Source organism: Xenopus laevis, chromosome 9_10L, assembly GCF_017654675.1.
Source record: "Xenopus laevis strain J_2021 chromosome 9_10L, Xenopus_laevis_v10.1, whole genome shotgun sequence".
Classification (NCBI taxonomy): Eukaryota; Metazoa; Chordata; class Amphibia; order Anura; family Pipidae; genus Xenopus; species Xenopus laevis.
The window spans coordinates 112,892,456-112,920,021 of record NC_054387.1 but is presented as its reverse complement, the minus strand read 5'-3'; the positions used below and the strand labels follow the sequence as shown (position 1 = coordinate 112,920,021).

At 39.8% G+C, this 27,566-nt stretch overlaps 2 pseudogenes; both read left to right on the top strand.

Annotated features, from left to right (window-relative positions):
* The first annotated feature begins 22,825 nt into the window (after positions 1–22,825).
* LOC121398442 lies at positions 22,826–22,944 on the top strand (annotated as a pseudogene).
* A 95-nt stretch (positions 22,945–23,039) lies between these two features.
* On the top strand, positions 23,040–23,158 carry LOC121398453 (annotated as a pseudogene).
* The last annotated feature ends 4,408 nt before the right edge of the window (positions 23,159–27,566 follow it).

The window sequence follows — 27,566 nt, the reverse complement described above, 5'->3', positions numbered from 1 at the left end:
CCAGTTGCTCTTTTACCTAATTTGCATGTGCAGTGGGGAGCATGGGTTTTGGTCAGGCGGGTGGACTGGCAGGTGGAGGATGGACTGCGTAGACAATGTCAGACTGGGGCTGGGGTCCGGGCCTACTAGGGCTGGTGCATGAAGGGCTCATACACACCGCCCCGTAGTGTGATCAGACAGGCAAGCAGAGTTCGGCAACAGGTAGTCAATATCAATCAAAGTAAAAAAAAAAGGGTTAAACAGGAGTGTAGTCAAATAATCAGTAGCAGGGTCAAACCAAAGTTCAGATTAAGTAAAGAATCACTTACTCCATGTAGCTAGGAAAAAACGATGTCCGAGCACTGGAATCATCAGTGTGCTGAAAGAAATAGGGTTGCCTGTGTCCATACGCTGCGCCCTATCGAATCCCCTGCGTCGGCGTCATGATGTGTGCGCCGTGACGTCACTGGAACACATCGCTGGAACTCATCGCTCAGAACAGAGGATCGGTGAGCACCTGACAACTTAAAGAAGCAGGAAGTAGTGTTCTGGCTGTTATGTTACACATCCAGTCACTTATTTTTGTCTGTCTATTTACCCAGTTTTTATTTTTACACTGAACAATTCCACAAGTCCTTGAAAAGTAGGCTGGGTGACTGAACATGATAGTATTGTTGATAGTGATGGACAAATCTCTCCCGTTTTGCTTCGCCCAAAATTTGCCAAATTTCCCGCAAAATTCGAAAATCGTGGAAATGGAAAGTTCACGAAAAATTTGTGACATTCGCCCATTTTCACGAAAAATTTGTGACATTCGCCCGTTTTCACGAAAAAATTTGTGAAATTCTGACGTTTTCACGGAAAAATCTAGCAATTCAAACTTTTTCACTGAAAAAATCGAGCATTTCGGCCATTTTCACTGAAAAATCGCGAAAATCTGAAATTGCAGCAGATTCGTGAATTTATTTGCCGGCGGCGAAAAGCTGGAATTCGCCAAGAATTCGTGCCGGGTGTAATTTTTCGCTCATCACTAATTGTTGATTAAGTTCTCAGCTGCCCCAAGTGTTTATTACAATGATCTCAGGATATCCATATATATAGTGTGATCTTATCTACGCCCTATAGGAGTTGGAAGTCCCAAACTATCCCCTCCAATTACTGCTAGTCCCTACTCTCTTCTCTCTATATATATATTTTATATATATTCCATTACATAAGTCATTTTGTTAAGTAGAGTTTAATTATACTAATTCATTAAGTTTGATTGGCTTTGAAAGACTCTTTACAAACAACTTCCTCATAAATCCTAATTCTGTTTTTCCTTCATTGCCATAATGGCATATGTTTATGTCTAACCATAAATAAACCTTTTTGAACCACCTTAAATTCAGTTACTGATAATATATATTATTCCTTGTGTGGTTTTATTAATTAATCAAAATAATTCAGCGTGCATCTTTTTAATCTACTAAATGATGTACAGGATTCATGATATACCTTTGTCATGTTAAATTTAGAGATACTAAAGTTGGAATGCTATTTAAAACCATTCTCTTTCATAAAGATACAAAAATAGTATGATTCACACTCCTATTTGGCAAGCTCAATTTTTATAGATAACACATTAACTTGTATATAAACGGAGTAAAGGTGAATACTTTATTTAAAACACAGGGCGATCATGTTTAGGACAATAGGTCAGTTTCAATTCTTATTTCAAAAATCTTTTTTTTATCCGTATTTCCTTTATGGTTGGCCTAGGTGACTGTCTCTATGCAGAACAAAGACAGATCAATATGATTTTTGCCTGGAAATCACTTGTATAACATGGCAATTAACCATGCATAATTACTCCAAAAGCTTCTTTTTTGTCAAGAGAATCCTTATAGTTTTGAACTTAGGTGGGAAGCAATGGAATGGGAGTGCAGAACAAAGTGAGAGGCAGGGGGTGTGGAAACTCTAGCAAAAGCTCAAAAAAGTATATATATATATATATATATATATATATATATATATATATATATATATATATATAGTTCCAGCTGTGGTGCACTCCAGTCAAGCATTCTCTTCATGCCTGGGTGCTGTCAAATCTGTTGTAGATAGTAGTTCCCGAAGATTGACACACTCCAGGACTTCATAATGCAGTTTAGAAAAGAAAATTTATTGTCAACGTTTCGGTCCCGTTCTGGGCCTTTAATGTCTTGAGAAAGGCACAGAAACGTTGACAATAAATGTTCTTTTCTAAACTGCATTATGAAGCCCTGGAGTGTGTCAATCTTGGGGAACAACTATATATATATATATATATATATATATATATATATATATATATATATATATATATATATATATAGATAGATATATATATATAGATATAGATATATATATAGATATATATATAGATATACTGTATATATATATATATATATATATATATATATATATATATATATATATATATATATATACACTGTATATAGCAACAGTCAGTCAACCATAGCCAGAAAAACATCTACTTGTTATTTAATGACTACTGATATCTAATCTGATGTTAATCAGGTCAATTCAACCCAAAATTCTAAGTAGGGTTCCTAATTATTGTTCTGTTGGCTCTCTGTTTCCTGGTAGTAACCAGGGTGTAAAAAGCTATAGTCTAACCAAATTGGTGTAAAAAGCAGATCTTTGTAAGTAAGTTCTGGTGGAAGTTGCTAAAAGAAAAAGAGCATTATACCGTTTTTTATACCACATTATATATCTGCCCCCTAATTTTTATAATAGGTGGAATTAAACCTATAGCAGTGGTATAAATCTAGTCAGTGTCCTCTTCCTTTGTATATACTGGCTGTTACCCCAAAATAGTTTTAGTTTATAATAGGGATGCATTGAATCCACTATTTTGGATTCAGCTGAACACCTGAATCCTTTGTGAAAGATTCGGCCGAATACCGAACCAGAACCCTAATTTGCATATGCAAAGAAGTGAGGGGGAGGGAAAAAAGGTGAGCCTGCATGCAGATCTCTGTGACCTCTCTATACACTGTTGCCTCAACTCCTGCGTGAGTAGGAACCTGATGTCACTTGCCTTGTGCAGAGTTAAATAAACCTTGTTCCTGTTTTATTGAAAACCTCCTGACGCCCAAGTCTTTTGTTATTGCACAGTAGCCTGTGGGAGTTGTAGTTACACTACACCACACATTTAATCTTCCATATAGCGAAGGCCCTAACCTGAAGTGTTAGAGTCACGTGTAACCCATGCTCTAGTGCACTAGCTGGCGAATTAACCCCGTATGGCCCAAATAGGTGTTACACAATATTATCTGTAGTTAAATTATGGTGAAAAAATTCCTCTATTTTAAGTTCTAATCCCTCATCATTATTTATAATGTCCAACCAAATAGGATTAAAGGACCACGACTGAGGATGCAAGGGGGTCCCATTATCCCAAATCACTTGCCATGGGGCATGGTCTGAAATCCCCCTTGGGAGGTAAATGGCCGTACGGATGTTAGGAAGTAAGTCACTAGAGACAAAAGCCATATCAATCCTAGATAGGGACATATGAGAGGCTGAAAAACATGAAAAAAACCCTTTCTTGTGGGTACATATGCCTCCATGCTTCTTGAAGGCCCATAGTAGACATTAACGTAGAGAGGTTAGTGGATCTAATCTCCTGAATTGTACCCCGAATACGCTGTCTATCCATACAATCATCCAACACAGCGTTAAAATCACCAGAGGCTATTACTTGGGTCCTTGGACATTCGGCTACATAAGACATTAGTTGAATAATATATTTGTCAGTAGAGATGTCGCGAACTGTTCGCCGGCGAACTTGTTCGCGCGAACATCGGGTGTTCGCGCTCGCCGGAAGTTCGCGAACGTCGCGCGACGTTCGCCATTTTGGGTTCGCCATTGTTGGCGCTTTTTTTTGCCCTCTCACCCCAGACCAGCAGGTACATGGCAGCCAATCAGGAAGCTCTCCCCTGGACCACTCCCCTTCCCTATAAAAACCGAAGCCCTGCAGCGTTTTTTCACTCTGCCTGTGTGTGCTGAAGAGATAGTGTAGGGAGAGAGCTGCTGCCTGTTAGTGATTTCAGGGACAGTTGAAAGTTTGCTGGCTAGTAATCGTTTTGATACTGCTCTGTTATTGGAGGGACAGAAGTCTGCAGGGGTTTGAGGGACATTTTAGCTTAGGTAGCTTTGCTGGCTAGTAATCTACCTTCTACTGCAGTGCTCTGTATGTAGCTGCAGTGGGCAGCTGTCCTGCTTCTGATCTCATCTGCTGCAATAACAGTAGTCCTTGTAAGGACTGCTTTTATTTATTTTTTTGTTGTTTTACTACTACTACTACTACTACTACTATAAGAGCCCAGTGCTATTAGTCTAGCAGTGTTGGGGAGTGGGACTGGTGTGCTAATCTGCTGCTCCTAGTAGTTCAGCAGCACCAACTTTAATTTTTTTTTTTTAATATTCATTTTTTTTTTATTTTACTTTTTTTTATTTTACTACCGCTGTAGTAGTGTATAAGTTGACCTTTTAGGCATTATTTGCCCTGTAGGCATTATTTGCACACTGTTTTCTTCAACCCGCCATCGAGCTGTGTGACCTTGTTCCCATTCTGTCTAAATATCCATAATATTACCGTCTCCAGAAAAAACACCGGAGTCACTTTTTTCAAGCAGCCATAATATATTTTACGTAATCCGTATCCACCGCTGTAGTAGTGTATACGTTGGCCTTGTAGGCATTATTTGCACACTGTTTTCTTCAACCCGCCATCGAGCTGTGTGACCTTGTTCCCATTCTGTCTAAATATCCATAATATTACCGTCTCCAGAAAAAACACCGGAGTCACTTTTTTCAAGCAGCATTCATATATTTTACGTAATCCGTATCCACCGCTGTAGTAGTGTATACGTTGGCCTTGTAGGCATTATTTGCACACTGTTTTCTTCAACCCGCCATCGAGCTGTGTGACCTTGTTCCCATTCTGTCTAAATATCCATAATATTACCGTCTCCAGAAAAAACACCGGAGTCACTTTTTTCAAGCAGCCATAATATATTTTACGTAATCCGTATCCACCGCTGTAGTAGTGTATACGTTGGCCTTGTAGGCATTATTTGCACACTGTTTTCTTCAACCCGCCATCGAGCTGTGTGACCTTGTTCCCATTCTGTCTAAATATCCATAATATTACCGTCTCCAGAAAAAACACCGGAGTCACTTTTTTCAAGCAGCATTCATATATTTTACGTAATCCGTATCCACCGCTGTAGTAGTGTATACGTTGGCCTTGTAGGCATTATTTGCACACTGTTTTCTTCAACCCGCCATCGAGCTGTGTGACCTTGTTCACATTTTGTCTAAATATTGATAATATTATCGTCTCTAGAAAAACCACTTGAGTTACTTTTTTTCAAGCAGCATTCATATATTTTACGTAATCCGTATCCACCGCTGTAGTAGTGTATACGTTGACTTTGTAGGCATTATTTGCACACTGTTTTCTTCAACCCGCCATCGAGCTGTGTGACCTTGTTCACATTTTGTCTAAATATTGATAATATTATCGTCTCTAGAAAAACCACTTGAGTTACTTTTTTTCAAGCAGCATTCATATATTTTACGTAATCCGTATCCACCGCTGTAGTAGTGTATACGTTGACCTTGTAGGCATTATTTGCACACTGTTTTCTTCAACCCGCCATCGAGCTGTGTGACCTTGTTCACATTTTGTCTAAATATTGATAATATTATCGTCTCTAGAAAAACCACTTGAGTTACTTTTTTTCAAGCAGCATTCATATATTTTACGTAATCCGTATCCACCGCTGTAGTAGTGTATACGTTGACCTTGTAGGCATTATTTGCACACTGTTTTCTTCAACCCGCCATCGAGCTGTGTGACCTTGTTCACATTTTGTCTAAATATTGATAATATTATCGTCTCTAGAAAAACCACTTGAGTTACTTTTTTTCAAGCAGCATTCATATATTTTACGTAATCCGTATCCACCGCTGTAGTAGTGTATACGTTGACCTTGTAGGCATTATTTGCACACTGTTTTCTTCAACCCGCCATCGAGCTGTGTGACCTTGTTCACATTTTGTCTAAATATTGATAATATTATCGTCTCTAGAAAAACCACTTGAGTTACTTTTTTTCAAGCAGCATTCATATATTTTACGTAATCCGTATCCACCGCTGTAGTAGTGTATACGTTGACCTTGTAGGCATTATTTGCACACTGTTTTCTTCAACCCGCCATCGAGCTGTGTGACCTTGTTCACATTTTGTCTAAATATTGATAATATTATCGTCTCTAGAAAAACCACTTGAGTTACTTTTTTTCAAGCAGCATTCATATATTTTACGTAATCCGTATCCACCGCTGTAGTAGTGTATACGTTGACTTTGTAGGCATTATTTGCACAGTGTTTTCTTCAACCCGCCATCTAGCTGTGTGTATTATCGTTTCCAGAAAAACCAACTGAGTTTTTGTTGTTGTTGTTGTTTTTTTAAAAATAATGCCAGGCAAAGGCAGGCCGCCACGCAGAGGCCGTGCTAGGGGCCGTGCTGCTATGCAATCCTGTGGCCCTAGCAAATTGCCCAGTTTTAAAAAGCCAATGACCCTGAACTCCCAAAATGCTGAAGAGGTAGTTGACTGGCTTACACAGCACACCCCATCCTCTACCGTTTCTAACTTTACCACAACATCCTCCTCATCCTCCACTGCTATGGCCACCCCACGTAACACTTCCTCCACCACCGGTGCCCCTTCTTCACTGGGGTCAGAGGAGTTATTTTCCAATGAGTTTCTTGAACTGAGTAATGCGCAACCATTATTGCCAGAAGAAGATGAAGGAGATGAGGACCTTACACCAGATTTAATTCTGGCAGAGAACACGATAGAGATGGACATAATGAGTGATGAGGAGGAGGTCCCCGCTGCTGCTTCCTTCTGTAATGTGTCAGAAGAAATTGATGCATCTGAGGAGAATGATGATGAGGAGATTGATGTTTTGTGGGTGCCTAGTAGAAGAGAGCAAGAGGAGGGTAGTTCAGATGGAGAGACGGAGAGTCAGAGAGGCAGTAGGAGAATAAGACTTAGAAGAAGCAGGGAGGACAGCCCGCAGGGATCTGTAGGGCAACAACATGTATCGGCACCTGTGTTCAGCCGGCCAACGCACCCGCCATTGCCGCCAATACCGGCAACTCCGCCAACTTCTACTGTTACCGCCAGATCGCACACTTCCAAAAAGTCAGCAGTGTGGGATTTTTTTAATGTGTGTGCCTCTGACAAAAGCATTGTAATTTGCAATGAGTGCAGTCAGAAACTGAGCCTTGGTAAGCCCAACAGCCACATAGGTACAACTTCTATGCGAAGGCACATGAGCGGCAAGCACAAAGCACTTTGGGAGCAACACCTCAAAGGCAACAGGCAAACTAAAAGCCACACTCCTTCTGGTCCAGCATCTTACTGCTCTACCTCTGCTCTCCTTGACCCGTCTGAACCACCCTCCACTCCGCCTTCCACCTTGACCACCTGTTCCCATTCCCAGTCATCTGCCACCAGCCAAGTTTCTGTGAAGGCCATGTTTGAGCGTAAGAAGCCAATGTCTGACTGTCACCCCCTTGCCCGGCGTCTGACAGCTGGCTTGTCTGCACTCTTAGCCCGCCAGCTTTTACCATACCAGCTGGTGGACTCTGAGGCCTTCCGCAAATTTGTAGCAATTGGGACACCGCAGTGGAAGGTACCCAGCCGCAATTTTTTTTCTAAAAAGGGAATACCACACCTGTACCAACATGTGCAGAGCCAAGTTACCGCATCTCTGTCACTTAGTGTTGGGCCAAAGGTCCATATGACTACTGACGCATGGTCCTCCAAGCATGGTCAGGGCAGGTATGTCACCTACACTGCCCACTGGGTGAACTTGGTAATGGCTGGGAAGCAGGGAATGGGTAGCTCAACAACAACAGTGGAGTTGGTGTCACCGCCACGGATTGCACGCGGTTCTGCCACCACCTCTACTCCTCCATCGCTCTCTACCTCGTCTTCTTCTTCTTCTTACTCTGCTGCTGGGTCCTCCTTCTCCTCCTCCACACCTGTGCACCCCCAGCTCCCCCTAGGCTATTCGACGTGCCAGGTACGCCGTTGTCACGCTGTCTTGGGGATGACGTGCCTGGAAAGCAAAAACCATACCGGATCTGTACTCCTGTCATCTCTGCAGTCACAGGCCGATCGGTGGCTGACCCCACACCAACTGCAGATCGGAAAAGTGGTGTGTGACAATGGAAGCAATCTGTTGGCAGCGTTGAGACTAGGCAATTTAACACATGTGCCCTGCATGGCACATGTGTTAAATTTAATAGTCCAACGTTTTGTCTCCAAGTACCCAGGATTCCAGGACGTTCTCACCCAGTCCAGAAAGGTGTCGGCCCATTTCAGACGTTCCTACACAGCCATGGCACGCCTTGCTGACATTCAGCAGCGCTACAACATGCCAGTCAGGCGTTTGATTTCTGACAGCCAGACTCGCTGGAATTCAACGCTCCTTATGTTGGAACGTCTGCTGCAACAACAAAGGGCCGTCAACGAGTACCTTTTTGAACTGGGTGGTAGGACTGGATCTGCACAGCTGGGGATTTTTTCCCCCGTTACTGGGTGCTTATGCGCGATGCCTGCAGGCTCATGCGACCTTTTGAAGAGGTGACAAATATGGTCAGTCGCACCGAAGGCACCATCAGCGACCTAATACCCTTCGCTTTCTTCCTGGAGCGTGCCGTGCGACGAGTGACAGATGAGGCTGTAGACCAGCGTGACGAGGAGCTGGAAGCGCACGATTTCTGGTCGGAATCACCAGAACGAACCCAGGCACCTGCTGCAACGCAGGGAGAGGTGCCAGAAGTGGAGTCAGAGGAGGAAGGTGGCTTTGTGGAGGAGGAGGAGGAGGACCAACAGGAGCAGGCTTCCCAGGGGGCTAGTGGTGACCTTTTGGGGACCCCTGGTCTTGTACGTGGCTGGGGGGAGGAGACCGTGGATGATGCAGTCCTTGATAATGAGGAAGCGGAGATGGATAGCTCTGCATCCAACCTTGTGAGAATGGGGTCTTTCATGCTGTCATGCCTGTTGAAGGACCCCCGTATCAAGAGGCTTAAGGAGAAGGACCTGTACTGGGTCGCAACGCTACTAGACCCTCGGTACAAGCATAAAGTGTCAGAAATGTTACCAACATACCACAAGTCCGAAAAGATGCGGCATTTACAAACCAGCCTGCAAAACATGTTGTACAATGCTTTTAAGGGTGATGTCACTTCAGGAACTCATCAACATTCCAGGGGCAGAGGTGCCAGTAATCCTGCCACGAGCACACCTGCAAGGACAAAGCCCTTTGGCCAGTCTGTAACGTCAGACATGCAAATGTTTTTCTGTCCAAGGCAGCGCCACAACCCTTCTGGATCCACCCTCAAAGAACGCCTCGACCGGCAGGTAGCGGACTACCTGGCATTAACTGCAGATATCGACACTCTGAGGAGCGATGAACCCCTGGACTACTGGGTGCGCAGGCTTGATCTGTGGCCAGAGCTGTCACAATTTGCCATGAACCTCTTGTCTTGCCCAGCCTCAAGTGTGCTCTCAGAAAGGACCTTCAGTGCAGCAGGAGGGATTGTAACTGAGAAGAGAACTCGCCTAGGTCACAAAAGTGTCGATTACCTGACCTTTATTAAAATGAATGAGGGGTGGATCTCGGAGGGTTACTGCACGCCGGAAGACTTGTTCTGACTTCTATGCAGCTGTCCTTCTCTTCAAGCCTCATGACTCCACACACAGCTGTCCTTTAGCGTCCTCCTCCTCCCTCCGCCACCGTTACAAACTAGGGTGCAAACCCTACTGGTTTAATTTTTTCTGGCCTCTGTGCTTCAGTGGCTGCGACCAAAAAAATGCCTATTTTCTGCATTTATATGACATAATTTTTCTGGCCTCTGTGCTTCAGTGGCTGCAACCAAAAAAATTTATATTTTCAGCATTTATATGGCATAATTTTTCTGTCAACTGTGCTTCAGTGGCTGCGACCAAACAAATGCATATTTTCAGCATTTATATGGCATAATTTTTCTGGCCTCTGTGCTTCAGTGGCTGCAACCAAAAAAATTACTATTTTCAGCATTTATATGGCATAATTTTTCTGGCAACTGTGCTTCAGTGGCTGCGACCAAAAAAATGCATATTTTCTGCATTTATATGGCATAATTTTTCTGGCCTCTGTGCTTCAGTGGCTGCAACCAAAAAAATTTATATTTTCAGCATTTATATGGCATAATTTTTCTGGCAACTGTGCTTCAGTGGCTGCGACCAAAAAAATGACTATTTTCAGCATTTATATGGCATATTTTTTCTGGCCTCTGTGCTTCAGTGGCTGTGGCCAAAAAAACTGGGCAAACAATGCCTACAAGGTCAACGACGTTGACCTTGTAGGCATTGTTTGCCCAGTTTTTTTGGCCACAGCCACTGAAGCACAGAGGCCAGAAAAAATATGCCATATAAATGCTGAAAATAGTCATTTTTGCCATACGTTGACTCAACGTATATGGCAAAAAATGACTATTTTCAGCATTTATGTGGCATATTTTTTCTGGCAACTGTGCTTCAGTGGCTGCGTCCAAAAAAACTGGGCAAACAATGCCTACAAGGTCAACGTATGGCAGTTGTTTAAAGAGAACAGTAGATTACTAGCCAGCAAAGCTACCTAAGCTAAAATGTCCCTCAAATCCCTGCAGACTTCTGTCCCTCCAATACAGAGCAGTATCAAGCAGATTACTAGCCAGCAAACTTACTATCATCTGTCCCTGAAATCACTAACAGCTCTCCCCCTACACTATCTCTTCCAAGCACACACAGGCAGATTTTTCAGATACATTTTTGCCCTTGATCCCCCTCTGGCATGCCACTGTCCAGGTCGTTGCACCCTTTAAACAACTTTAAAATCATTTTTCTGGCCAGAAATGTCTTTTCTAGATGTTAAAGTTCGCCTTCCCATTGAAGTCTATGGGGTTCGCGAACCGTTCGCGAACCGTTCGCATTTTTGCGCAAGTTCGCGAATATGTTCGCGAACTTTTTTTCCGACGTTCGCTACATCCCTATTTGTCAGAATAGGGTGGTGGAAGATAAATATTGAAAAATTCAAAAATATATTTCCAGTCAATTCTCAAAGTTAAAAAAATCACTTTTTATTCATCATAAATATTAAAAAGTAGGCATACAGACCAATTGATACTCTGCCTTATGCGTTTCGCACCCACAGGCACTTATTCATAGGCATTACTGTTGTTACATTTGGTTACAAAATTTATACCCCAGGAAATCCCTCCCCAAACGTTAAAACCAATCACGTGTTGCCACCTCACGTCTCTTTTCTTAAAGCAACATACATATCAAATTGGTCCTATTAGCAATGTTTTTCTGCCTATACTCTGTTTCATCTCACAAACATTTTATTAGGATACCCACATTTAAACAAGTATTTAAATGGCAATTACTGCCCCATTACATTGTATTTTCCTCCTAATATTATTATCAATATATATCACATTCTCTTATCTGCCCCATATACTTCTATACATCCACCTCATTGTAGACATAGCTGGCCACATTATAATTTATGTAAAACATGTTACATCAAACTCGTAGTTCAAACCAAGTGGTAACCGAGTGTGCAAGTAAAAAATCCAAAAAAGTTCCCTTTTTGCTAACAGCCCCGCCAAATTACCCCCTCTATTACCCAATCTTACTTTTTCTATTCCCTGTACAGAAAAATATGCTAAATCACTCCCATTGCATCTTGAGAAGTGTCTCGTTATATTACTCTTTTCAATTGTTTTTGGATTTTTTATTTGACTCAGATGTTCCCGTATTCGCTCCTTTAGCGTTCTGCTTGTGCAACCCACATATTGTTTCTGACATTTCAGACATGTTATCAAGTAAACCACTGTGGATGTATTGCAATTGATATAATCTCTTATTTTGAAGCTAGTATTTGTCACCGTGGACTTAAATTCTTTTGAAATTTTCATATGTTGACAAGTTATACATCTACGACTACCACACTTGTGGCTCCCTTCTACCTTCAGAAAGCTCTTATTACTTTGGTCCCCCCTATTCGTTTCCCTGTACATACTTGGTGATAAGTGGTCCCTCAATGTATGAGACCGCCTTGGTATGCTATTAACTCCTCCTTTTAATATTTTATGAAAATCATCATCTGCATATATATATATATATATATATATATATATATATATATATATATATATATATATATATATATATATATATATGCAGATGATGATTTTCATAAAATACTGGAGTATTAAAGAAATGCGTAGTTCCATTCGTCTGAACCCTGAGTCGCTCTGGGTATAGCATAGAAAAAACTATTTTTTGATCCCGAAGCTTTCGCTTGACTTCCTGGAATCTGGCCCGTTGTTTTTGAACTTCAAGTGAGAAGTCAGGCTAAATTGCAATTTTCGTGTTCTCATATAGTAGTTGCCCTTTAATTCTGGCCATTGAAAGTATTGCATCCCTATCCTTGGCATTCAGAATACGGGCTCTCAAGGCTCTAGCAGGGGCCTCCGGGATAGGGGCCTTAATAGTAGGGATGTAGCGAACGTCGGAAAAAAAGTTCTCGAACATATTCGCGAACTTGCGTCAAAAATGCGAACGGTTCGCGAACGTCGCGAACCCCATAGACTTCAATGGGAAGGCGAATTTTAAAAGTTAAAAAAGACATTTCTGGCCAGAAAAATGATTTTAAAGTTGTTTAAAGGGTGCAACGACCTGGACAGTGGCATGCCAGAGGGGGATCAAGGGCAAAAATGTTTCTGAAAAATACATTGTTGACACAGCGCTGCGTTTTGTGCTGTAAAGGGCAGAAATCACACTACCTCACTCAGGTGATGTTTCTGGACACGGAATGTGAAAAAGCTCACACAGCTAGGTGGCACTTGGTTAAAGACTGGGCAAACAATGCCTGCAAGGGCAACGTATACAGTAGTGGGTACGGAATATATTATTGCTGCTGTAAAAACATCACTCAGGTGATGTTTACGGACACGGAATTATTATTGTTATTTAGACAGAATGTGAAAAAGCTCACACAGCTAGGTGGCACTTGCATACCTCCCAACTGTCCCTCTTTTGACCACTCAACCCCCTGTCCCTCTTTTGTACTGGAAAGTCCCTCTTTTCTCTGCACTGAACAGCCAGAAAAAAAACAGTTTCTAACTTAATTAGCTTTTGGCAGAGAGCTCAGAACAGCTAACAGGTGCAAATAAGATACTTTTTTTAACAATTTTGACTCTGGTTGGTGCTGGTAGTGGTGAACTACTAGGAGGAGCAGCACACCAGTCCCACTCCCCAACACAGCTAGACTAATAGCACTGGGCTCTTATAGTAGCAAAGTAAAAAAACAAAAAAGAAAATAAAAGCAGTCCTTACAAGGACTATTGGGTTATTACAGCAGTCAGCAGATGAGATCAGAAGAGATCAGTGCCCACAGCAGGCAGCTACATACAGAGCACTGCAGTAGAAGGTAGATTACTAGCCAGCAAAGCTACCTAACCTAAAATGTCCCTCAAATCCCTGCAGACTTCTGTCCCTCCAATACAGAGCAGTATCAAGTAGATTACTAGCCAGCAAACTTACTATCAACTGTCCCTCAAATCACTAACAGCTCTCTCCCTACACTAGCTCTTCCAAGCACACACAGGCAGAATGAAAAAACGCTGCAGGGCTTCAGTTTATATATGGAAGGGGAGTGGTCCAGGGGGTGTGGGGGTGGTCCAGGAGGGAGAGCTTCCTGATTGGCTGCCATGTATCTGCTGGTCTGGGGTGAGAGGTCAAAAAAAAGCGCCAGCTAAGGCGAACCCAAAATGGCGAACGTCGCGCGACGTTCGCGAACATTCGGCGAGCGCGAACAAGTTCGCCGGCGAACAGTCCGCGACATCCCTACTTAATAGGAATACGATGCGCCCTCTCTATAATAAAAGTAGAGGAGAGATTATTTACCGCAAAAGTTTCTCGCAGCCTTTCCTCCACAAAGCGCTCAGCGTTGTCACCCTCGGCCCGTTCCGGAAGGCCGACTAGCCGAACATTATTACGCCTTAGGCGGTTCTCTAAGTCATCAGCCTTAGACTGCCACTGCGAAACTGTGCACTGTAAATCCACTGCAGTGGAAGAGGATTGCAGACATTGTCCAGCACGTTAATACGCTGCTCAGCTTCCACAGTTCGTTCACTCAGCCGTTGCATGTCTTGCTTTAATATGGAGAACTCCACCTTCAACGCCTCCGTTTTCGCCTTAATAATAGTTGTTGAAATATCCCTGTTGGCCTTTATTTCCAGTAGCAAATCTGTTAGGGAAGGTTCCAGATCACCGGCAGGGCCCTCGGGAGGTGACGAGTCTGAGGAAAGGGTGTGATGCGAAGCTGCGCCATCTTGCGCGGGCCTTTCCTCTCTGGCAAACTTTTCCAACTTAGCAGCAGTTTCCGTGGCTTTTTTTGGACCCATATTTTAGACTTAAGGCAGCCAAGCGAAAAGGTATCCAAAAGCCCCCTGGTCAGCAGGTAGTTAGGCAGATAGCATGAGAAAAATGGTCCAGAGAAGCAGAGCCCCTCGAGAGAACGTCCGCTCACATAGACTAGGTAGCCACGCCCCGCATGGTAATACATCTTTAAATGTATCAAAAAAAAATGGTATAGAACCAAATTCACTGGGGTAAAAGCAGGGGTGATGCTGCACCCTTGGATTACCAAATTTCCAATTTAAGAATCATAATTTCAGCTGTTAACTGAATGCATTGAAGCCAATTTTTTCTTGCACCAAATACATTGCAATCAATGAGCATTTTTGTAACATTTCTTTCTTTGCTCAGTTTATTGCAGATTCTGAGTGTTGCTGGCTCTTCAGTCTTAGAACATTAGATCAGACAACAAAAGTTGGAGGAAAGATAGGCAATAGAAGATGCTGTTGCCTTTTCTAAGTGAGCACCAAATTTTAACTTTAATATAGGAAAAATGAATGAAGGAAATATAGGTAGAATAACCTTTTAAAAAAAGGACATGCTGTAAATGGATTTATAGGTTAGATCATTGTCACCTCATTCACAAGTATACGTGATGGCTGTAAAAATTTCTATAAAAGTCTTGCTATGAAATAAATGTTATATCTTTATGGATATGGTGAGATCAAACTAATCTTGATAAGATGTACTGAAACAAAGTGAATGTGTGATACAACATCTTTAAAGAAAGAAGTCAATCAACATTGAAGAAGAAAGTGTGAATTCCTAATCTGTGATGAAATAAAGGTTGGGGGGAGCTTTTATGGAAATGCCATGTCAATATGTTTTCACGTAAATTAGTCAAAACAAAAGTTAGCAGAGTGAGAGAGCAAGGAGTGGAGTCACGTCACTCACAAATCAGAGCACCATAATGTGATATTTGGCATAGTTGGGAGCCTAATTAAAAGTACTGCATAAATGGTGTGCTGTAAAGATGCCAAATACTGTAGAATTGCTAAACAGGTGAAAGCAAACTTGGAAAAATGGTTAGATCATTGACATTAAAACATTGTACCTGAAACATAAAATACAAAATCAATGCAAGCACATTGACCAATAATGTGATAAAGCTTCATACTTTAAAGTGCCTTAAATGGTTTTTAAAGGCAGAAATATGTTTGTCTTTTTTAAAATTTAAGAACAAAATGTTCTAGTGCTACAATGAATCAAACCTGCCTATACTTTTGCCTTATCAAAACAAACGTGTATAAGCATCAAACGTTGCAAGTAGACCAACTCAACAAATTGAATAGGTGGCCCAGGTGCTTCTGCCCCAGGCTCAAGGGAATGGACAAACCGTATACAGGAAAACAAAATGTTGGAGCAAGGCGCTCAAATAGGTCACCCATGGATCAGATAAAGTTTAAGTAAAAAAGAAAATTTTATTTGTATAAACAACTCATGCCTGACTCGTTTCGTGTCTAAGACACTTGGTCATAGGCTCACGACTAAGTGTCTTATAAAGCACTTTAGAAATGTGGCAGCAATAGTGCTTGAATTGTTATGGCATCCTGTTACTTTTTTTAGAAGACTGCAATTTATTTCTCTCCATCATTTTGTTGCAGACACCTGGGGAGAGAATTAACCCAATCTCAAGAGACCAGAGAACACTAATGGCCCCTGACCTGGTGCATGACCCTGCATCACACAAAAAGTCACCACTGGGTCAGGAAGAAGAATGGGCACTGCTATGGAACAGCTCAAGGCAAGAATGCAAGCAATGGAGGAGGGAAACTGGGAGAAGAGATGGGAGACTCATAGTGATGGGCGAATTTGCACCATATCGCTGAAAAATGGCACACTTTGGGTTTTCTTCCCCAATATAGAAACACAATTGATTGAATAAAAGACCAAATCAAGTGTGCCACAGTTTAAAAAAGGCAGAATGCTCTAAATGGTAAGTGGCAGAGCCCAATTTGACTTGAAGGAGATCAACAGAGATCATACAGAAATTGAGGACACAAATGCGAAGGATATATAGAACAGAAAGGTTAGAGTAAGTCCGGCATTAAGAAAAAGAAAAGGATGGAGAGCAGAATGGAGAAGAATATTTTGTGTGATGATATGGCAGCAACAGTCCTGTTCTTGTTGGCATGGGCATCTGCAGAAAAGTTTCACGGGAGGGGGCAATATTCTCTGTGAAGGAACCATGGCATGTTTGATATAATATAGAATTCCACAAGTTTTTAAAATATCTGAAGATAAACTCAAAACCTGAGCATGTCTCTGGCTCTCCTCCAGCCCTCTGCCCTTCCCCCGGCCAATTGTTTGCCCACTGTGGGTTTTATCGTCCTGAGTTAACAAACACTTCATTTCATGCATGTAGCTAGATTCCTACTTGTGTGCACACTTAACTGCATGTTCTAACCTGCTCATCATGTCCTATTCTATCCATCCACGTACAGAAACAAAAGTTCCCCCTACTGTATGTAGAAGCTTTTTGGGCCTCATATTCTGTCCACAGCATTGTCTACTCCATGAACTTTTTAAAATAATTTTCAATAAAGTATCAATTTTAGTGCTGCGAGTGCTCCAGGTCCAAGATACTTATTCTGACTTTCCAAGCTTCGGGGGCGTCTACACATGGCAGCACAGTGGAACATGTTGTATGGATCAGTGATCCTCATTCATATTTTACTCCATGAACTGGCTGTCATGTCTCCATAGCAACTGCATGTATGGTGTAGACATTAGTAGATAGCTCTATTGGCTTGCACAAGCTACATCATGATGACTTAGGTGAAGCAGCTGCATGGTTGAAGTAGGCAGGGCAGTCACAGTTCTAGTAGCTAAATTGGATGTACTTGGACCTGAAATAGGAGGAGTTTAATAAGTTAGGACAGGCAACCAGCTACATGCATGCAATAGTAAATGATACTACAGGCATGGATAGAGTACCGAGACTCAGACGTGTATGTGGTTTCCATTATTGAATTTTGACAGTTGCCTCCCTGGTGGACTCCCATGCTGGCTGGCCATCGGCTTTCTCTGGAAATATATGTATAGCTACAGAGCCTACAGAGAAATACCACAAAGAAAAATAACATAATAGATTTGCTTTAGAGTGGGTAAAACCAAAAAGTGTTAGTGAGCATGGCCTATTGTAACAGTGGGTGTGGTTTACAGTTGTGAAAGGGACTTCAATTAAAGCATTTGGCGGTGCTATATAAATATCAGGAAAAAAATAAAATAAATAATCACATGCCTGATTAGTTGCCCAATCATTTTGTGCCATTCCATGTGCCATTCCATGGTATTAGCGAACTACCTAGAAGGGAAAGAAAACATGTACATGAAATCTTTAAAGGTGCTGGGCTTCAATCAGCCATTCATGTAGCCCTAAATCAAACCCACCCATTTTATCATTACAATTTTATCATTCCATTGTGCTGTAGAACTATTCAGCAACACATTGCAGAACATGACAAAATATACACAGAGGATTTCAAAGTCGCTGAGAAACCCCATTGACACACATCCCATCTGACCAATTGTACCATTCTGTATCAGAAAACGGTGCATTTTACAAAAGGAGAAGCATTGGTGAAGGGGGTTTTAAAGTCAATTCCTTTTCGTTTCTTAAAGAAGGTGTGTTTACAGTATGGGGCAGATTTATCAAAACGGACCTATTAAATCAAAAACAGACCTATTCGACAAAAAAAAACCTTCAATTTCATTTTGTTTGGTCTTTCTGAATTCGAATTTCGAAGTTTTTCAAATTCGAAATTCCACCCTTGATAAATCTGCCCCAATATGTGATGATTATTCTTGAAAAATGTGCCAAGCTTATTAAAACTGTTTGTGTGCTATATTTGCATGAAGTAGGTAATTTGCAGGGTGTAAGTCAAAAATAAAACAAGCAAATATGTGTGTGTTTGTGTTTTTTATCTTCTCTTCAAAATTAAATTCTTAAAAATATCCTCAATAAACTATGCTTGTGATTCTGGTTAATCATACAAACAAGGCAGAGTCTATGAAACACACCTGGAAATATAACAAAGTTCATGTATTCAGCTTGTGTTTTCAATAACAGGTTATTTTCGAGATGAGGTTTATAGTTTGCCAATTGCCAATAGATTAGCCACAATAGTGCAAGCTAGAACACTATATTTATTCTGTAGAGTGCTTTACCATATCTGAGTAAACAGCTCTAGAAGCTCTAGACGCTCTCTCTGCTCAAGCCCTAGCCCTGGAAGTTTATGCTGAAAACAGGAAGTCTGAGACAGAAGCCCATACACAAAAGATGGAAAGAAATGTGGTGTTTCTTTTGACAGAGGACCCAAGTAAACCACAATCCAAGGAAAGAAGATAAATAAAAATAAGGGAAAGATCTCACAATTCACTCCAGTCTAAAGGTGCAGATTTATAATATAGATAAACTGAGGTGTTTCTGAAAAATAGTTACAAATACAAAATAATTTTATTAGGAAGAGAGCCTGACGTGTTTTGTGTCTCTTGGGGCAATTACTCATACGATCATGAGTAAGTGTCTCAACAGACATGACACATGTCAGGCTTTTCTTATGTCCTAATAAAATGAATTTTAAATTTTTAACTATTTTTGATTGATTTTTTGGGACACTCACCTTATATAGTCAATCGGAAGAATACCTGTAGTAAACCCAGCGCACCATCCAGACCTGTGTGACAAAGATGCCTTAACTGCATTACACGTTAACCTTCCCATTGATCCCAATAACTTTTTGTGATATTTTGCAGATTTTTAGCAAAAGCAAAACAAACACATTTCACTCATCACCTTCCCAGCTATAGTCAGGTGATCCCACTGGTGTCTAATAGTGATGGGCGAATTTGCATCGTTCACTTCCCACAAAATTCGCGAAACGGCAAAAACTTTGCGAAATGGCGGCTGTTTTTTACTGTTTTGGTCGCCGGCGACAAGTTTTTTTTGACGCCGGCAAATTTTCGCGCCTGGTGAATAAATTCGCCCATCACTAGTTTGGGAGTTTTACTTTGAAAGCAGCAAGTAAGTTGCAGGTAAAACTTAGTCCCTTTGTAAAATGTATTATGAATCAGATGAAAATTGAGTGTAGGACTGGCTATATGGGGTATGACTTTGACATAGTTGGCCAGCATAAATATATTGATATATTTAGACAAACAATCCCTGTTTTGTTTAAAGGGGAAGGCAGTGGTGAGCACAACTTTACCTTGTTTGATATATATATACTAAATAGTAAATGGTTAAGATTAAGTCAAAATACATATTCTGGTGCTGCTGTGGCGGTAGAAATGGAATAATTATTTACACTTGGTATTAAAGGAAAGATTCTATACACCAAAACAACTTTATTATATAATATTAGGATCAGTGATGGTCGATTTTGTCCTGCTTCACCAAAAAATTCACGAAACTCTGAAAATTTGTGAAATGCATTGAAGTCAGTGGGCATCCAAATAATTTTGACATGCAACAATTTTTTATGTCAGTGACTATTCTGATGCACTCCCAATTTTTTTTGACACAGCAGATTATTCTTCGGCAAATTTTTGCTGCAGTTTCGTGAATTTATTCGCTGGCGGTGAAACGTGGAAATTCGCACTGAATTTGTGCCTGGTGAATTTATTCGCCCATCACTAATTAGGATATATAATTACTGGGGATTCTAAAAGCCAACCCAAAGGAAATATTATAAATTGACTACTAATCAGGCAGTCCACTGGATCTTGTTTTTGCTTTCTTCACATTTACTTATTATTGAGTATGTTCATTTTGTTATGTATTTACAGGCACATGGAAATTGTACACTTTTGGCATTGCATAGAAAATGAGCCTATTTTTGTGATGTTAAAGCCACTAATAATCTGCTGATGTTCTAACATGATAAACTATTAAAAAACCTTTCTTTTTTCAAACGAGACAAAGGACTTTATTTACTGTTAGTAGGTTAAGAGCAAACTAGAGTGCATGAAAACACCATCCAGAATGTGCTTGCACCTAGTGACAATGAACCTAGAGAATATACTGGCCCTTTAAAAATACCTAATGATAATCATAATGCTTCAAAGCAGCCAGGTACTTTGCTCACCATTTCTAAATGTGAATAAGATTTGCCCTTATATTCCACCATAAGGAATTTGGGGGGAGGGGCATGTCATTTTGAATGGAAAAACATGGCCCAGTTCACTGATTTATTCCATTTTAACCCTTTCCACGCCAATCACGTAGATTTTATGTTTTTGGGAAGAAAGTTACAAAATGCCACATTGGAGACATTGTAGTTTAATGAATGGAAAAACCACTGTTCCCAAATCATGTTTTGGCCTCTGGTGTTCAGAACGGTTAAAGGAACAGTTCAGTGTAAAAATAAAAAACTGGGTTAATAAATAGGCTGTGCAAAATGAAAAATATTTCTAATATAGTTAGTTTGCCAAAAATGAAATGTATAAAGGTTGGAGCCAGCGGATGTCTAACATAATAGCCAGAATACTACTTCCTGTTTTTCAGCTCTCTAACTCTGAGTTAGTCAGCGACTGTTCTGGCTATTATGTTAGACATCCAGTCACTCCAGCCTTTATACATTACACTTTTGCACAGCCTATTTATTTATCCAGTTTTTATTTTAACACTGAACTGTTCCTTTAATGAATGAAACCCCAAGAGATGTATTTAATAAAGGAACTACATTTGACATAATTACATGTACACATTTGCATGTACTGTAAGTTATATATTTCTTTTGTTATGGTGATAAAGCAAATGAAAATTAAGGCTTGATTAGGGCAGCTGGAAATTGGAGCTTTAATTCATTGTTTTTATTGTAGGTAATTTACTGTATATTTTAACAGGAAATCATAGCTTCTGCTCTTGTATCAAGTATAACATAAAGATAAGAACATAACCTTCTGTTAAACTGAGAGTAGTGATAGTCCTATACTTTACACTTGGATCACTGGTAGCACAATGTGGCCAATGGATAAAAATGGATCAAAAAGTCTTGTTAATTGTTTATTTCCTGAGCTCTGGAATCCAAAAGAACCGCTGTTACTAACATGTGATATATAGTCAAATTATACTATAATTAATATTTATATGCATGGATATAATTAATCATAAGGTATTAAAATGCTCTGTAACTTCTTCATGTGGGCTCACCCAGCCATGTATCAATAAATATCCTATCCTCCTTTAAGGTTTGCAGCAGCTCTTCAGTTTGGAATTTCAGCAATCTGGTTGCTAGGGTCCAAATTACCCTAGCATTGATTTGAATAAGAGACTGGAATATGAATAGTAGAGGCCTAAATAGTAAGATGAGTAATAGAAAATAGCAATAACAATAAATGTGTAGGCTAACAGAGTTTTTGTTTTTTTTATAGGGTCAGAGAACCCCATTTCAAAGTTCAAAAGAGTCAGAAGAAAAAGACAAATAATTCAAGAACTATGAAAAAAGAAAAAATGAAGGCCAATTGATAAATTGCTTAGAATTAGTCATTCTATATAATATGCTAAAAATTAAGTTAAAGGTGAACCACCCCTTCAAGCAGTTAATAACACAGTGTGCGTGTACATTTACAAACTAGTAAATTTTTCCATAAGCTGACGATGATGAAGGATGAGGAGCAGAAGAATCTGGAATGCAAAAGAAATTTGACAACATTTAATAGGCTGCAATAATATTTCAGAATGGAAAACCGAGACCTCAAACTACACTTATCATAGTGGAGCTCAAAAATGTCCATAGCCTATAACTATCATTCCTGTGAAAGGGGTTCATGCAGATATCACCAGCTACTGTCCACTAAACAAGTACTAGACAAGTACGTACAATTTAAGAAGCCACAAAGTGCCAACACATAACTTATGGCCACACCACCCTGAAAGCGCTCAATCGCGGAAGCTATCTGGGGCTGGGCTTGGTTAGTACCTGGATGGGAGACTGCCTGGGAATACCAGGTGTCATAGGCTTTTCAACTTTTTCCGCTTCAAAGTTTTCAATCTTTTCAAACTTTTTTTCCCAGCACAGACGAGTCAAGAAGCCACAAAGTGCCGACACTTATTGCCTATGGCCACACCACTATGAAAGCACCTAATCTTGGAAGCTATCTGGGGCTGGGTCTGGTTAGTACCTGGATGGGAGATCGCCTGGGAATGCCAGGTGTCGTAGGCTTTTCAACGTTTTCCGCTTCAAAGTTTTCAATCTTTTCAAACTTTTTTTCCCAGCACAGACAGTTCAAGAAGCCACAAAGTGCCAACACACATTGCCTATGGTCCCACCACCCTGAATGCACCCAATCTCATCTGATCTTGGAAGCTATCCGGGGCTGGTCCTGGTTATTACCTGGACGGGAGACCGCCTGGGAATACTAGGTGGCATAGGCTTTTCAACTTTTGCCACTTCAAAGTTTTCAATCTTTTCAAACTTTTTTTTCCCCAGCGCAGACAAGTCAAGAAGCCACAAAGTGCCAAAGCTCAATGCCTACTGCCACACCACCTTGAAAGCACCCAATCTTGTTTGATCTCAGAGGCTATCCGGGGCTGGACCTGGTTAGTACCTGGATGGGGGACCACCTTGGAATACCAGGAGTAGTAGGCTTTTCAACTTTTGCCGCTTCAAGTTTTCAACTTTTTTCCCCAGTGCAAACAATTTAAGAAGCCACAAAGTTCCGACGCTCATCACCTAAGGCCACACCACCCTGAAAGTGCCAGATCTTGGAAGCTAACCGGGGCTGGGCCTAGTTAGAACCTGGATGGGAGACCTCCTTGGAATACCAGGTGTCATAGGCTTTTCAAATTTTGCCGCTTAAAAGTTTTCAATCTTTTCAACCTTTGAAGCAGCAAAAGTTGCAAAGCCTCCGACACCTGGTATAACTCAGCCTGCAGCCTTTATATGGTCACAGAACCCCTCAGTGACTTCTAATATCCTTATCATTTAAAGTAGGGGATACACTATCACTTATAATATATGAGTGATACTCCGAGTTCCCTGTATAACTCAGCCTGTAGCCTTGTGTCTTTATATGGTGACAAAACCCCTCTGTGACTTCTAATATCCTTATCATTTACAGTAGGGGGTACATTATCCCTTATAATAAATGAGTGATACTGTGAGTTCCCTGTATAACTCAGCCTGCAGCCTTGTGTCTTTATATGGTCACAAAACCCCTCTGTGACTTCTAATATCCTTATCATTTACAATAGGGGGTACATTATCCCTTATAATACAGGAGTGATACTCAGAGTTCCCTGTATAACTCAGCCTGCAGCCTTTTGTCTTTATATGGTCACAGAACAACCCCTCAGTGATTTCTAATATCCTTATAATTTACAGTAGGGGGTACATTATCCCTTATAATACATGAGTGATACTCAGAGTTCCCTGTATAACTCAGCCTGCAACCTTGTGCCTTTATATGGTACGCTGTAGTGTAATTTTTAATTAATGTAATTAAGTGCAAATTTTCAGCCTTCTAAAGGGATAAAATACAGCTTTCCACAGTTTGTTTGTAAATAAACCCAGCGTGTGGTGACGTGTTTAAAATCTCCACAAACAAATTCAAAGTTTCTGCAGCCCTGCCCTTCTCTCTATCTGCTCTAACTTTACATTACACATAGATAGCAGTGAGGCAGGAGGAGGTTGCGTGGACAATTGGTCCTAATTTTAGATTAAGGATAGTTTCTGTGGTTACATCCAAGGCACGGCCACTACACGTCTGCAATACATAGGGGCAGATCTATCAAGGGTCAAATTTCAAGTTCATGGGAGTTATTTAAAACTCCCATAAACGCTCATGAACTCAAATTCCGACCAATCGAAATGTATTTAAAAAAAAAAAAAAAAAAAGTTCAAAGTCAGGTCAATAGGATCGCCCCGCAAACTCAAATCAAATTTGATTTTAATTTTAAAAACTCAATTTCAGGAAGGCTGCAAACAATTCAAAATTGATCCCAGGACGTCTTCCATAGGCTAAAACAACAATTTGGCCGGTTTAAGGTGGCAAATAGTCAAATTCTAGTTCTTAAAGGGCCAGTGTATGATACATTTTGAAAATCAAATTCAATTTAATTTAAAAAAAAAAAAAACTTGTGTCGAATTTTAATAATTTCCTAGTTGAATTTGACAGTTTTGGCCATAAAAAATACTTGAAAATTCGAAAATACTAATTTTTTACTTCGAACCTTGATAAATCTGCCCCATAATATATTGTTGTTGGTTACTTTTACTATACACAGACTTCCATATCTGTACAATATGCAGAAGTAAAGAAACTCTGTGAAGCACTGCACATTTATTTCCTTTCTGACAAGGCATTGCTACCGAAGGAAAGGGTATAATAAGGCAAGATAATGTCAATAATGTTTAAACAGCCCAGTGTACTTCTCTCTACACACAACTCTAGTGATCACACACCCATACCCACACATATAGGATTCAACTGGCAATGCTGGTAGTATTCAAATTTGTCCACAAGATGTCAGTCCTATATAGGGATTACATTTCTTCCTTGGCATGGTAACATTATAGGCATTTATACTGACTGATGGGCATGACTGTTTGCGTAGGCAATAATGAATAACATAAGCAGCTGGTTTCACTTTGGCCTAAAAATTATAATTTTCTTTAAAAATGTTCCCTTTATTGGAGCTCCCCATAGATCTGCTCCATGCACATGTTTTAAATGAGGGGTGGGTCCCTGCCAGAAGCGCAGTAGGAGGGGGATAGCCAATCACAGCCCTGTAGTCATTAAAGCAAAAACAGGATTTAGTTCCCTCTCAGGTCAGCCTAGCTGCTGATTGGTTCATATCCTACAGTGCAATGTGCTCAGTGCTGTCAGCTCCCCCTGCACAGTCTGGGAAAGGAGGCAGCAGGATATGGAGCAGATGGATAGAACTAGTAGGGTTGTTTCAATAAATCATCCCCAAAAAAAACTTTTCTTAGCACATATCTTCTATTGTTAAAGGAGTAAAATACACTGGCACATTCTTCTATGTTTACACAATATGCCCTCTTTTAGGACTGACTTACAATATATTATATATATATATATATATATATATATATATATATATATATATATATATATAAAGGTTAGAATATAATTCTGAATAATATAACATTCAAATTCTCATTACACAGCAGCTCAGAAACCAATGTAATTTCCATCAGCATTTAGTAATCAGTCCCTGTAACATCAGTTTCTATGACATGTGAATCTCATTTTCTGCTTGATGATTTGCACATACGTGTCATTGACACTCCTAACAGAATCCAAGATGGTGATCCCCTGTGCTTTGAAGGCCTGGATCAATACTGTTATAGAAATTCAGAATTTTAAGGCTGGTAAAGTAAACTCAGTATATAAAACATAACATGTCTGACTATACTTGTTTGCGGGTTTTGTTCTTTAAAATATGAATATAAACATGCAGAGTATGCCAACACAACCTTGTACTGTACCTGTGATTGTTTAGCATGTAGAAGCATACAGTACCTTGTACTAATATATAATTAATTCTTAGTGGTTGGCAAACATTCATATTGGGTTCATTTAGGGGCTATTTACTAAAACTCAAATTTATCTATTTTTTTTTTATTAAAACAAAGTTGACCAAAATCCCATCCATGAATTGAACTCATTAATCAATAATTATTTGAAAAAAAAGTCAGAACGGGAAAACATTGCAACAAAATCGAGCATCAATTCGAATTGTACAATTGATGCTCCAAAAACTCAGCTTTATCAAATTGTCACTGCAAAAACTCGACTTTATTGGATTCTCAAACAAAAAGTAAGACTTTATCGGATTATCCAGCGCATATTGCCATGTCAAGAAATGTCAAAAAAATTGCCTTTTTTTTTCTTTTCTCTTCTTTCTCTATGTGTTTATGTATACAGATAAATGTATTATATGTGTTAAAGATGACTATGTAATGAGAAAACATTTATTGCTCTATTGTCCCATTATGTAATTTATTTCTTGTTTTAACAAAAAATCTGAATAAATAAATTAAATACAAAAAAAAATGGGGCTATGGGTCCCATTTATTAAATCTCGATTTTTTCTGGTCAAGCTTTTTAGGGAGAATACTCTAATTTTTGATGGAAAAATAAGAACTCACAAATTTTTTTGGCGAAGCGAAATGGCGCAAATTCGCCCATCACTAATCAAGGGTCGAATTTCGAAGTAAAAAATAATTCAAATTCGACCATCTAATTAAAATACTTTGACTTCTAATATCAAAGTCAAAGGATTTTTCACTGAATTTTGCAATCGAATGATCTAAGTAAAATCGTTCCAAACGATTAAATCCTTCGAATCAAACGATTTGAATGATTTTAGCGTACGATCGAACTATTTTACTTTGATGTGTAAAGACTTAGAAAATGATTGTAGGAGGTCCCCATAGGCTAACATAGCAATTAGGCAGGTTTAATTTGGTGAAGTATTGAAGTCGAAGTTTTTTTAAAGAGACTGTACTTCGATTATCGAATATTCAAACTACTTTTACTTTGAATCGAAGTCTAAGTAAAGTCGAAGTCGTAGTATCCTATTCTACTATCCTGCCCCTTAAAGTATGTAGATCCAAATTATAGAAACAATCCTTATCCAAGAAACATTAGATCCCAAGCATTCTAGATAATATAAATACAGGCATATAGTGTGCTATATATATTTATATGCACATTTCTATTTTATTTCTAGTGTATATATTATTTTCAAACTACACTAAAAAATTTTGAACTTCTTTAAATAAGCAGGATGTACTGTAAATTTAAAATGTAAATTTTAACTATTCAAGCACTTTTTTTGGTATTGTTTTCCACAAACTTGCCTAGAACTTAGCACTAAGAATTGAAGCACCTCCTCTAATATCTACACTATGACAAATCCATTTATCGTCTATATGTATTTATATATTATTCTATGGATACGGACATATACAAATTGTGTTTTTTTCCATTCAGGTTAAGAATGGCAAATCTGTGTATTGTTGTGAAATG